Source organism: Sus scrofa, chromosome 8 (genome assembly GCF_054392235.1).
Source record: "Sus scrofa isolate SSC_HxYL_T2T_F1_AM1 chromosome 8, Sscrofa_HxYL_maternal_Yorkshire_Landrace_v2.0, whole genome shotgun sequence".
NCBI classification, from domain to species: domain Eukaryota; kingdom Metazoa; phylum Chordata; class Mammalia; order Artiodactyla; family Suidae; genus Sus; species Sus scrofa.
In genome coordinates, this window is record NC_139390.1 from 113,035,754 (window position 1) to 113,047,571 (window position 11,818).

General features: G+C 36.3%; 1 long non-coding RNA gene across 1 annotated transcript; it reads right to left on the reverse strand.

The window, feature by feature from the left end:
• Positions 1–1,987: 1,987 nt before the first annotated feature.
• On the reverse strand, positions 1,988–10,339 carry LOC146400987 (uncharacterized). The gene is made up of 3 exons (XR_014813823.1): positions 6,509–10,339; positions 3,345–6,465; positions 1,988–2,626 (listed from the first exon to the last, which is right to left on the reverse strand). It is a non-coding gene; the product is annotated as an uncharacterized LOC146400987 (long non-coding RNA).
• Between the last annotated feature and the right edge of the window lie 1,479 nt (positions 10,340–11,818).

The window sequence follows — 11,818 nt, forward strand, 5'->3', positions numbered from 1 at the left end:
GAATTATCTTTCCTTTTATTATAAATGATAAGCATGGTGGGCAGAGTATCCTAATTTATAGGTTTTTTCCTTTTAGGACTTGGAATGTATCATGCCACTCCCTTCTGACTTGCAAAGTTTCTGCAGAGAAAAGAGCTGGTAAACTTATAGAGATTCCCTGTAACTGACTCTTAGTTTTTCTCTTGCTAACTTCAGAGTTCTCTCTTTATCTTTCACTTTTGCCATTTTAAGTATGATGTGTCTTGGGGTGAATCTGTTTGGGATCATCTTTTTGGGACCCTCTGTACTTTCCTGTATATCACTATCTATTTTCTTTTTTAGGTTTGGGAAGTTTTTGCCATAATTTCTTCAAATACCTTTTTAAACCCCTTCCTCTCTCTTCTCCTTCTGGAACTCTTATTATGCATAGGTTGGCAAGTATTATATCATCCCATAGATCTTGTTGATGCTTTCATTTGTTTTTCACTTTTTGTCTGTTGTTCTGATTGGATAACTTCCATTGTTCTTTCTTCCAGAATAGTTATTCATTCTTCTTTGTCCTTAGCTGGCTATTCATTGTTTCTAGATTAGTTTTTATCTCAGCAACTGAACTATTTCTGATTGGCTCATCTTTAGTTTCTAGTTCCTTGTTACAGTGATCTTTATTTCTGTCTACAATCTTTCTAATTTCATTTAGCATTTTATTACCACCTTTTTGAACTTAAGGATGGCAAACTGGTAAGCTTTATTATTCTTTCAGATTTCTCTTATTATTGGGAGTAGTTTCTCTGCCTTTTCATTTTACTTAACTTGAGAAAGCATTACGTACTGTGATCTTAAATGAGTATTTTTAAGTGGGAGTATCCCTATGTAGACTGTGTGTGTCCAGTGTTTTTGGTATGAGGGCTGGTGTAGCCCTGGTACTGATGCAAGGCATGTCTTTCCTCAGAGCATGCTGGACATTATCCCTTTGACAGAGGATGTACTTGATGTTGGAGTATCCATAGCCTGTGCAGGGTGTGAGATGGAGCTTTGTTTCTGTTTTGTGCCTCTTGCTGTCCTGTCAGGGGCAGGGTCTGCTCCCTCTAAGGAAGTAGAAGCCCTGAGGGTTGGGTTTCCCTTGAGTGCATGTCTGCCCAAGATCTAGCACTAAGCTGTAATATGGAGTGGAGGGAGCCAGGGAACTCTCACTGAAAGATAAACCTCTTAAGTCTCCCAGACTTTTTCTGTATAGCTAGATTGAACTTTCTTCCAGGGCCTGTGTGCCTGAGTGTTCTTAGGAGTGATACCAACCTATGTGCACAAACTGACAGTGGCTGCTTTAGCCTCACCCTTTGCCCAGCATACACACTGAGAACAGCTGGTGCTGGTGCCCCATATAAGAGCTGACACTGGCCATTGCTGCCCCACTCATATCACACCTTTGTCCCTAGTCTCTGCAGAGCTTAACTGTCTTTCCCCAGGTCTTGGTTGGCCCAGATTTAATGACAGGCTATGGTGTGGAGTTAATAAGGCAGGGGTGTTCACCCCTTTGAATTGGGAAGTATGGTGAGGTGGCAGCCATGAAAGTAAGGCTCTCTGGCCTGACTGTTGGCAGGCTAGCATGTATGCCCTTCTAGCTAGCAGAGTATAAGCTTCTCCAGTCCTACTATCTCCAAGTTCTACCAGCAGGCAAAGGGGCTTGTATCCTCCATGCAGGACCCCGGGACTGGGATGCCCAGATTTTAGCTCCACGTGTGCTCTCCAGGGTGAGTTTTATCCATGTGGACCCTTTCTTCCTTTCAGATCCCTCCTAGAGGTGCAGGTCTTGACCCAATGCTTTTTTAAAATCTGTCTTATCTGGTTACATGGAGATTTTTCTTGCAGATTTGGTTGTATAGGAATTCATCTGCCAACTTCCAGTTGGTTTTCCAAGAGAATTTAGCTTTATTTTGAGTGTGTTTTGGGGGAAGGGGATGTGAGCTCTATGCCATCTTGATCCCTCCTCTATAACACACCTTTATTGTGATTTCTTTTTTTCTTTTTTTTTGCCATTTCTTGGGCCGCTCCTGCGGCATATGGAGGTTCTCAGGCTAGGGGTCTAATCGGAGCTGTAGCTGCCAGCCTGCGCCAGAGCCACAGCAATGCAGGATCCGAGCCGAGTCTGCGACCTACACCACAGCTCATGACAACGCCAGATTGTTAACCCACTGAGCAAGGGCAGGGACCGAACCCGCAACCTCATGGTTCCTAGTCGGATTCGTTAACCACTGCACCACAACGGGAACTCCTATTGTGATTTCTAAAAATTTTTTTCCATTGAAAATAGCAACAACACTATCATTTAATAAGTGTTTTACTATATGGATCTACTCATTTAACCTTTACAACAGCCACATGGTGTAGATATTATTATTTTTGTACTTATTTGTTGCTAAGAAAATTAAATCTCATGTAAATTGTCCAGTGTAACCTAGGAATGAGTGGAACTGAAACCTGAATTCCATCAGTGTGCTTCCTGAGCTGTACTTTTCTAGGGCTACACCCGAGGCACATGAAGTTTCCCAGGCTAGGGGTCTAATTGGAGCTACAGCTGCCAGCCTACACCAGAGCCACAGCAATGTCAGATCCGAGCCACATCTGCGACCTACACCACAGTTCACGGCAACTCCAGATCCTTAACCCACTGAGCAAGGCCAGGGATCGAACCCACAACCTTATGGTTCCTAGCTGGAATCATTTCTGCTGCACCATCATGGGAACTCCACCAGTCTTATTATTTTAATAAGGATTTTTTTAAATGATCAATGTGGAACTATTTAATCCCAGACATAATTAAGTCAATTCTGGTGTATTGCACAGGTTAGAATTACAAAATAATAGCTCTAAGAACAACTCTTAAGAGACTGTCTTGTCTATTATTTTGGTAGTAATTAAAATATAAATAAAGTAACTACTATCACAAACATTTTTCTCCTATAAATAGTATATATACCACTTTCATTTCCCAATTACACTTAGGAAAAATAACTTTTTATTTTTCTCTGTAAGTAAGTATCCTGCTCTAGGACTTGGAAATTTTAATACAAAACAAAATACTAGAAAGAAATGTAAGCTGTAAAATCTTTTATTCTTGCCTTCAGTCATTCAGCATAGTGATTGGATAAAGTTCAGGGGATACAGCATATTTTTAAAAATTAAAATTAAGATTCAATTTTGGGTTTAATATTTTTGGCAACTAAAGACAAAGAAATATGGCTGGGGAACATACGGAGTTCCCTTCATTGTTCAGCAGTTAACAAACCCAACTAGGATACATGAGGATGCAGGTTTGATCCCTGGCTTCAGGACCTGGCATTGCTGTGAGCTGTGTGGGTTGCAGACACGGCTTGGATCTGGCATGGCTGTGGCTGTGGCGTGGGCTGGCGGCTGCAGCTCTGATTAGACCCCTAGCTTGGGAACCTCCACATGCCTCTAGTGCGGCCCTAAAAGAAAAAAAAAAAAAAAAAAAAGAAATATGGTTGGGAACATAATTTGTATCGTTGTTAAGTAAATCAACACTCTGTTTTATATATTAGACTTTGTACTTAAGACTCACAGTGCATGAAGTGATATAATGATTAATAACATAAGCCATCAGACTTCCAACTGAGGTATGCATATCTTTAGGGATTAACACGAGGCTTTCAAAAAGGTAATTGAGCAGAAAACTTTGAGGAAAGCAATTTTCAGGTATTCAAGTTTCATATACATTGCATACTGCTTCAACACATGTTTCTAAAACACTGATTAACTTATCAGTGATTGGAAAATGAGAAAATTAATGTAAAATAAAATGGAAATATGCTGGAGTATGAATGATTTTCTCCAGTAAAGAAAGCCAGAATATAATCAATAGAATTATAATCATTAGCAAGAAAGGACAAAGACAAGCTACTGCTCAGGAAGATGTCCTATTGGATTTACTTTTACTTTAAAGATAAAATGAATGCCTGCAGAATGTTCTTGCATAAACATGTACATCCTGAGCTTTACAGAGTTCTAGTTTTCTCACATGTTACACCTCCCCCTGGTGCTCAGAGTTTCAGGTAGATGGTATTATTTGGGGTCTATAAACCAGTCTCTTCACTTTAATTTTCATTATGGTGGGTGCAATTTTATTATCTGTGTAGGAAGTATACATCCTTAATAAGCTGCCTGCCTTCAGTAATGAGAGTTATTTTTCAAGGTCCCCAGGTTTTTGTTTGTTGTTACTGTACATGTGTGTTTCTGTTACAGACTCTCACTAGTTTCAAGTAGACCAACTTAAACACGTTTTTCCAGTAAGCCTGAGTATTTTAAGATTTTGCAGAATGCAAGGTTTGTATGAATTGCATATGTTGTTATCTGTTAAAGCAGAAATACCTGTGTACTCTCTCCTCAAATTGGTCTGTAACTGAGTATCAAAGTAGTCCCGAAGCTTTGAGGCTTCCCCTTCTCTACCAACACTCCCTGATGCCTGATCTCATTGCTTACTAAGGGAAATGCATAACTCTCATCCATCTTGAATTCTGTCTTTCATGAACATATACTTTTGAATCAGACTTGCAGTCAATCTGAGATGCTGGTGTCAGTGACTATACTGTATGATAGTTAGTACATGGCATGGTAAAAGGCATTGCTGAGCAGATGTGGCAATGATAAAAGATAGGCCTTGTAGATGGATGAACCCACAGGTTCTCCTTGGAGCTGAGTTAATACTTTTCTCTGTTACATCATTTCATTTAAGCACTGCCTAGAAACTCATGTAGAGAAGAAAGCTTCACTTTTGAATAACTGTATTCCATGTTGTACGAGTGTCCAGGAAGGAGGCAGAAAACACAGGAATGATTTGAAAAACAACAAAAAACTAGGATTAATTAGCTTGTAAAAAAAGTATTGACTATACACAATGTAAAGAAAATCCTAAGGAATAAAAGGATGATAAATGTAAGAGACAGCTACTACTTTTAGGGCTGATGGAGAGTGAAAAAGAAAGGATTACACTTCAAAGAGGCCCCGCCAAAGTTTAAGATTCAGCCTTCACTGGAGAATGAGAGGCTGGGGGTACTGGATGACAGAGAAGTTTTGCAATGGGGTGTGAGAACTCCTCTCTGATGTGTGGACAGCCCTGTGTCATCTGCATGCTGTTGACAAAGCATCTGGGCACAGGGTTGCCAGATGACCTTGCTGAGAAACTGTCTGTTTGGATTGCTGCCAAATGGGCAAGATGAGCTGAGAAAACTCTAGGGTAAGACAAGAGAGGACTATGCTGAAAATTGCTCTAAAAACTACCAGAGTAAGTGTAACCTGAATGTGAAAATACTTAACAGATTGTCCAGGTTCATCAGAACACCAACTATAGGAAAAGGACTATGAAAATCACACATTAACTCCTTTACAGGAAATGGTTTAGTAGAGATTTTTTTTGTATAATAATAAAGGATTTTTAGCCTAGTGCTCTAACCACATTAGAATGCATTTTGACATTTTTGTTCTGAAAAACAAGTACAGAGTTTTATAAAATTCACTTATAATTTTTAATATTCATGATAACACCATATATTCAGAGTAGAACTACTAGCACCATTTTTTTCTATAACAATGTTTCTTAAACCATGTTAAATATGTATTTACACATATATACATATATATGTGTGTATGCAAACATTTTAAAGGCTCTGAAATATCCTTCAGAAAAGAAAGTTTTAATATATTAACCAATTATGAGCATAACTTTTATAAAATACTGTTGCTGCTGAATAAATTTAGAAAATATTTAAAAGTATATGGTATATACATGCTACCTGACAGGATATTAGATAAAATAATGTGGTTATTTGACAACTGCAGCTCTTCCTTAGTCTTAATCAAAAGTGCAATTTTCAAATTGAAAATTTTACTTAAAAATGTTTCTCTGCTTCATGAAATAATTTTAGTTGTTTGAAATTATGTGGAAGCCAAAACTCTAGTATAGATATTTTATGTGTGCAGAAAATTATACTAAGACCAAGTACCCGAACCCTGGGCTAAATTCTTAGAACTTCATAATACACTTTTTTTGGTAATAATTTACACATTTAAAAATTTTCATAGTCATTGAAAGATTCAGTCTTCTCTGATGGTAGGAGCATCTCTATTGACTGTTCTATTATTTACAGATATTCCTAATGTAGTAATCCAGCCTTTCAAAGAATATCCTTAAATTGGTATTATTAACCACAAAATGTCTGTTAATTTGTGATCTGTATTTCCACTTGAATAAAGCTTATCAAGTTATTTTTAAGAAGTGATGGGTAAAGGCAGGGCCTGGACTCAAGCAAACTATGTTATGAACCTACTCTTCCACTCAATAACTGTGTGAATTGGGAAACCGGTGTAAACCATTTCTGCCAATTTTTCTCACAAATTAGGGAACAATTTTTGATAGGCTGTGAGTTGAGGGACATAATGATCATAAAGCCTGGACTCAATAAATGTTAGCTCTTACTATCTTCCATGCCAATAAACATTATCTTCCGTGCCAATAAACATTATCTTCCGTGCCAATAAACATTTTTAATCACATTGTATCCTATGAATACAAAACACACAGTTCATTAATTTAGCAAGTACTTGTTGAATGTCTACTACCCCAGGCAATGCACAGTACCTTCCTGAATCTCCTTCATATTCAAGTTGGTTCCCGGTCACATGCTATGTTGTGTGGGATTTCATGCTTATGGATTAGGCTTTTCATAAACCCATGGATAGTGGTTGTCAGTGAGCCTTTACGGCTTGAAAATACAAACTTATTTTCACAATGAGTATCCTTATGAGAACAAAATGCTAGATGTTAGGTGATGGAAAGTGTATTCAATTTGTTGTCAAGTAGATTTTTTTGTCCACCCAAATAGTAGTGCCATATCATTTTTTCAGTATTGGTCTTTACCACACACTGGTGGGATATTATACAATATCAGTGGCTAGAATGGACCTCATAGGTGGGAGTCCATGCTCATTGGCCCAAATGTGGCCTCCATCTCTGCTACTGTGGCCTCTGTTAAAATACTTATTGTGCTAGTTTGGAGGCTGACGAAGATTTAATGTATCACTTAGATCGACTAAATGGGTAGAGGGATAGGACAGTGGAGGTTAAAGGACAGGCAGTAGGAATAGGCAGAAAGAATTTTCAGACAGCAATGCATATCTGCCAACTGTAAAATTACTGAGGAAATAAGGGACAATTGGACGGGAAGTGTCTTATACTAAAGTGTAGCTTTTCAAAAATTTTGGCCACAGTAAGTGTAAAATTTTGTAGTATGCTAAAAAACGTCTCACCCAAATATCAGTCCCTAGTTCCCAGAACCTGTAGCAAATGCATTTTATAGTAAAATTATATAGTATAATTAAGATTCTTGAGCTAAGGAGATTATCTTTAAAAAATGTAATTGGAAGTGTCACCGTAAGTATTTACAAAGTGAAATAAGTCAGAGAAAGACAAATATCACTTATATGTGGCATCTAAAAGAGAATACAAACAAATCTATATACAAAACAGAAAGAGACTCACAGACATAGAAAATAGACTTATGGTTTCCAAAGAGGAAGGGGGGAGGGGTAAATTAGGAATATGAGAGTAAAAGAAACAAACTACATAAAACAGATAAGCAACAAAGATTTACTGTTAAAAAAAACAAGGAAATATAATATCTTGTGATAACCTAGAATGGAAAATAATCTGAAAAGACATATACATAAAAAGTTGTTTCTCTTTAATTATAGCAAGCATCTGGAAATATGAATAAAATACTATGAATAGATAGTATTAGGAACAAGAAAAGAACATAGCTATATATGCTGGGAAGTTTAAAAAGGTGATTATTTTTAGATGATACAGAAGACCAAATGGAAACTAATTTAACTTCCATATATAAATATGACCTCAAAGAAAACATATGGTAACTAAAATTTCAGTCAAATTTTATAGAAAAATAAATTCAAAGCAACTAATTTATATTACTAAATTAAATTGTACTTACTATGTAGAAAAATAACAGTACTTTAGATAATGAGAACTATGCAAATCCAATTTGGTTTTCCTAATTTTCACTAAGATGAGTAAGTATGAAGATTAAATTGCTTGCTAAATTCCATTTATTTCTAGGTAGAAATCCTTAACCTAGTATTCTTTTGATACCACAAAATTTCTTAGGCTTCTATCTCAGTCTTTAGTTTTGCCTTATATTGCATGTTAATAATTTTCAATCTAATTCAATAGGAAATACATGGATTTTAACTAATTGTCATGAAATTATGTTCATATATTTGTCTATACAGAGGTAGGAGTTTAAAAGGTGAAGTTCATGTTTAAAAGAAATATTTAACTTAATGAGAACAACTAGAGGTAAACAGCAGCAATATAGGTATAATACATTATTCAAGAAAAAAACATTCAAAATGAAGGATGGAGTTTTGAAGCAGCAACTGAATGTGTAGCTTGCAAGTGGCAGATTATAAAGCTAACCATGTCAAATTACCTGTCATGGTTATTTACAATCAACCATGCTGTATTAATTGTATATATTTAGAAGTAAACTGGTAGCTCTCCTTTAGGACTTTGGGTTCCCACATAGGTATGCATTTATGCTTTTTGTGTAAAATCTAATTTTTATCAGGTCATGCTTACCTAAAGTTAGGAAAAAAACAGCCTTTATAAGTCTAGTTGAGTTTGCCTGCTAAAGGCCAAATGCCAATTTTTCCAAAGTAATTATGAATTAGTGTCAGAGACCTGTCATAAACAGCAGGTGAGCAGATGACAGGACAATTGTGACAAGCTTGTCAAACTAAACAATTTGGAAGGAATGTTAATAAGTTCTACTTAACATCATTTTACAATATATAAACATATGACATGTTCTTATAACAACACTGACAGAATACTGGGGTTTTTGTTAGGTGTTTATACGATAACTTTTGAAGATTGATGAGGACAGTTTCATTAACTAAACTGAGCCTTCAAATTAAAAGACTATATCCCAAAGAAGACTTAAAATACAGAAGTTTTGTGAATATTACTCTTAAATTCCAAAGGCCAAAATTCTTTTCACTTTTGATATTCTCAAAGGTAGATTTTAAGGGTGGTAACAAAATGATTTTTAATCACTGAATTTAAATATAATTATACATTTATAAGATAATGTTTAAGTATAATTTCTTATACATTAGACTAGTCTAGGCTCCTAAATAATAAAGGAGTATTCAAATTGGTAAGCTTCCTATCATGAAAAAATTAATATCTTTGAATAAATATAACATAATTAGACATGATTAAAGTGATCCTTTTTGGAAAATGATACATATTACTTAGGTTCATAAATGACATGCTCTTTTAAGTAATTTTCCTCAGCCAACCCTGAGCCCCAATATGACAACATAGAAATAGTAGGCAAAAGGAATGAATACTAGATGTGTTTGCTATAATATATGGATATGGATAACTGTCTGACATATGGCTAGATAAGAGATGGATTCCCAAAATTTTTCCTCATTCCCAAGTATTTCTTGTGATGGCTACAAAATTACCAAGTTATCAAAACAGTCTATGAAAATATGTATACAAACAATGTGCTTTCTATTTTTAAGAAATTATAAATATCTACATCATTTCTAATGTTATTTCATCTCATTTGTGTGTGTATGCGTGCACATGTTACACGAAAATATCCTATGCAATGTAGTTTTAGAGGCATGTAACAAGCTTTATCCTTATTGGATAGTATTGGATTGTTTTAAATACTGATTTAAAATAACCATCAGTAATAGTCCTCATTCAATGAAGTCTGAATGCATAGTTTGTTTTTTTAACCAATTTAAAGTTTATCTAAGAGTGTGAACATGTTAGATCCTTTTATAGTATACATATACCTAAATAATAACACATTAATTCCTCTATATGTAGTGATATCTGAATCTAAAAGGGTAATTAGGATTTGAAGGGAAAAAGTGGACAAATAGACAGGTTCACATGTCCTTCTCAGGGAAGGAAGATGAGGTAAAAATGTATCCTGATGCCAAAAAGAAATCAACTAAATTTTTTAAAATCTAGAGCAAAGGAGTTGCCGTCATGGCTCAGTGGTTAACGAATCCGACTAGGAACCATGAGGTTGCGGGTTCGATCCCTGCCCTTGCTCAGTGGGTTGATGATCCAGCTTGCAGTGAGCTGTGGTGTAGGTTGCAGACGCGGCTCGGATCCCACGTTGCTGTGGCTCTGGCGTAGGCCTGCGGCTACAGCTCCGATTCGACCCCTAGCCTGGGAACCTCCATATCGCAGAAATGGCCCAAGAAATGGCGAAAAGACAAAAAAAAAAAAAAAAAAAAAAATCTAGAGCAAAATGTCACAGTAACCAATTAGGCAAGTCAAAGTATATGCTGGTTGCAGTTGTGCATGTGTTTATGTAACCAATACAGAAAATGAGCCAGTGTAATAATGATCCGTTTGCCATTAATAGTGATCTAATTTTTTAAGAAATCAGTTAACAGTTTCTCTAAAGTTAAAAAGGATTTATATATTTTGCACCATAGATGCTAAATCTTTAAAAATCACTCCTATTACTGCAAAATCATTAACAGTGATATCTGCCCTGGCCATGCACAAAAAGACTATTAAAAGTCACAATGAAGTAAGAAGTTCACCTGTATTGCAGCGGGTTAAGAACCCGGTGTTACTGCAGCTGCAGCATGGGCCGCAAGTACTGCATGGGTTTGATCCCTGGGCTGGGAACTTCCATCTGCAAGTGAAGCCAAAAAAGCAGCACATTGGAGTGGCTGTGGTTCCAGACATCCAAGGTTATATTATGTGACATGGGTGTAATTTCAAGACAAGTACTTGTATTGTTGCATTTTATAAGCTGTGTCAGACTTGATGCCCACCAGCTGTTCTCCAAGCAGCATCAGCAGAAGACAAAAATTTATATGACCATGCCAACCAGTTCCATTCCTTTGGACGAAGAGCCCAGGCTGACTCTGGACCATAATCAAAACTGTTAGCAAGCATAACTTTGCTCTTATCCATACATGGGCCCCTAGTTAAAATAACTTTTACTGATCTAGTTGCTTCCAGCAGCCAATAGTTCCATCTTCACATGATGCTCTGACAAGGCTTCCAACCCTTTTCACCAGAAACTCCACTTTCCCTGAGCCCTTTAAACCAAGCTCCTAAATTAACGAAATGGCTTTTATTCTCATCTACCAGCACAGAAAACCCTCGAATTGTCAATCCTAGATAGGGCCAACAAGTCACCCCTCCTCAATGCAAAACAGCTACAGAAGATGGAACCTTTGTCCAAATGCCAAAGGTTTGGCATTTCAATCTATCATGGAGGAATGTGGAAGCTGTTTTACTGCCAGACTAAAACTGAAACTGAAGAGAGGTTGGGAGATAGAACTGAGAGATTTGCAGAAAAAGAGGTTGAAGCCTTGATGGCATGAACATCTTGAGACCATCTCTTTAAAATGCAGACTTTTTCAGTTACATATGCCAGTTTGCTCTCTTTATTGTATGAGCCAGGGTAGTTTTCTGCTACATGCAACCTAAAACATACTAGCTTAAGTGCAAATGTCTGTTCACCAACAGATAAACTGAAAATATTTTAAACAGTCGACATTTTCTTGAAAATTATTGTTTATGTGTATACATATATAAGGTCAGAGACCTATTCTTTAAAAATATTTCAAAATACACGTCTCAGACTGCAAAAACATTAAAATGAAGCATATTATTTAAAATAATAAATATAAATAGTATTTAAAATCTATTTTAAATCTTTCCTGAGGAAAAGAAAATCTTTATTCACTTGAGATT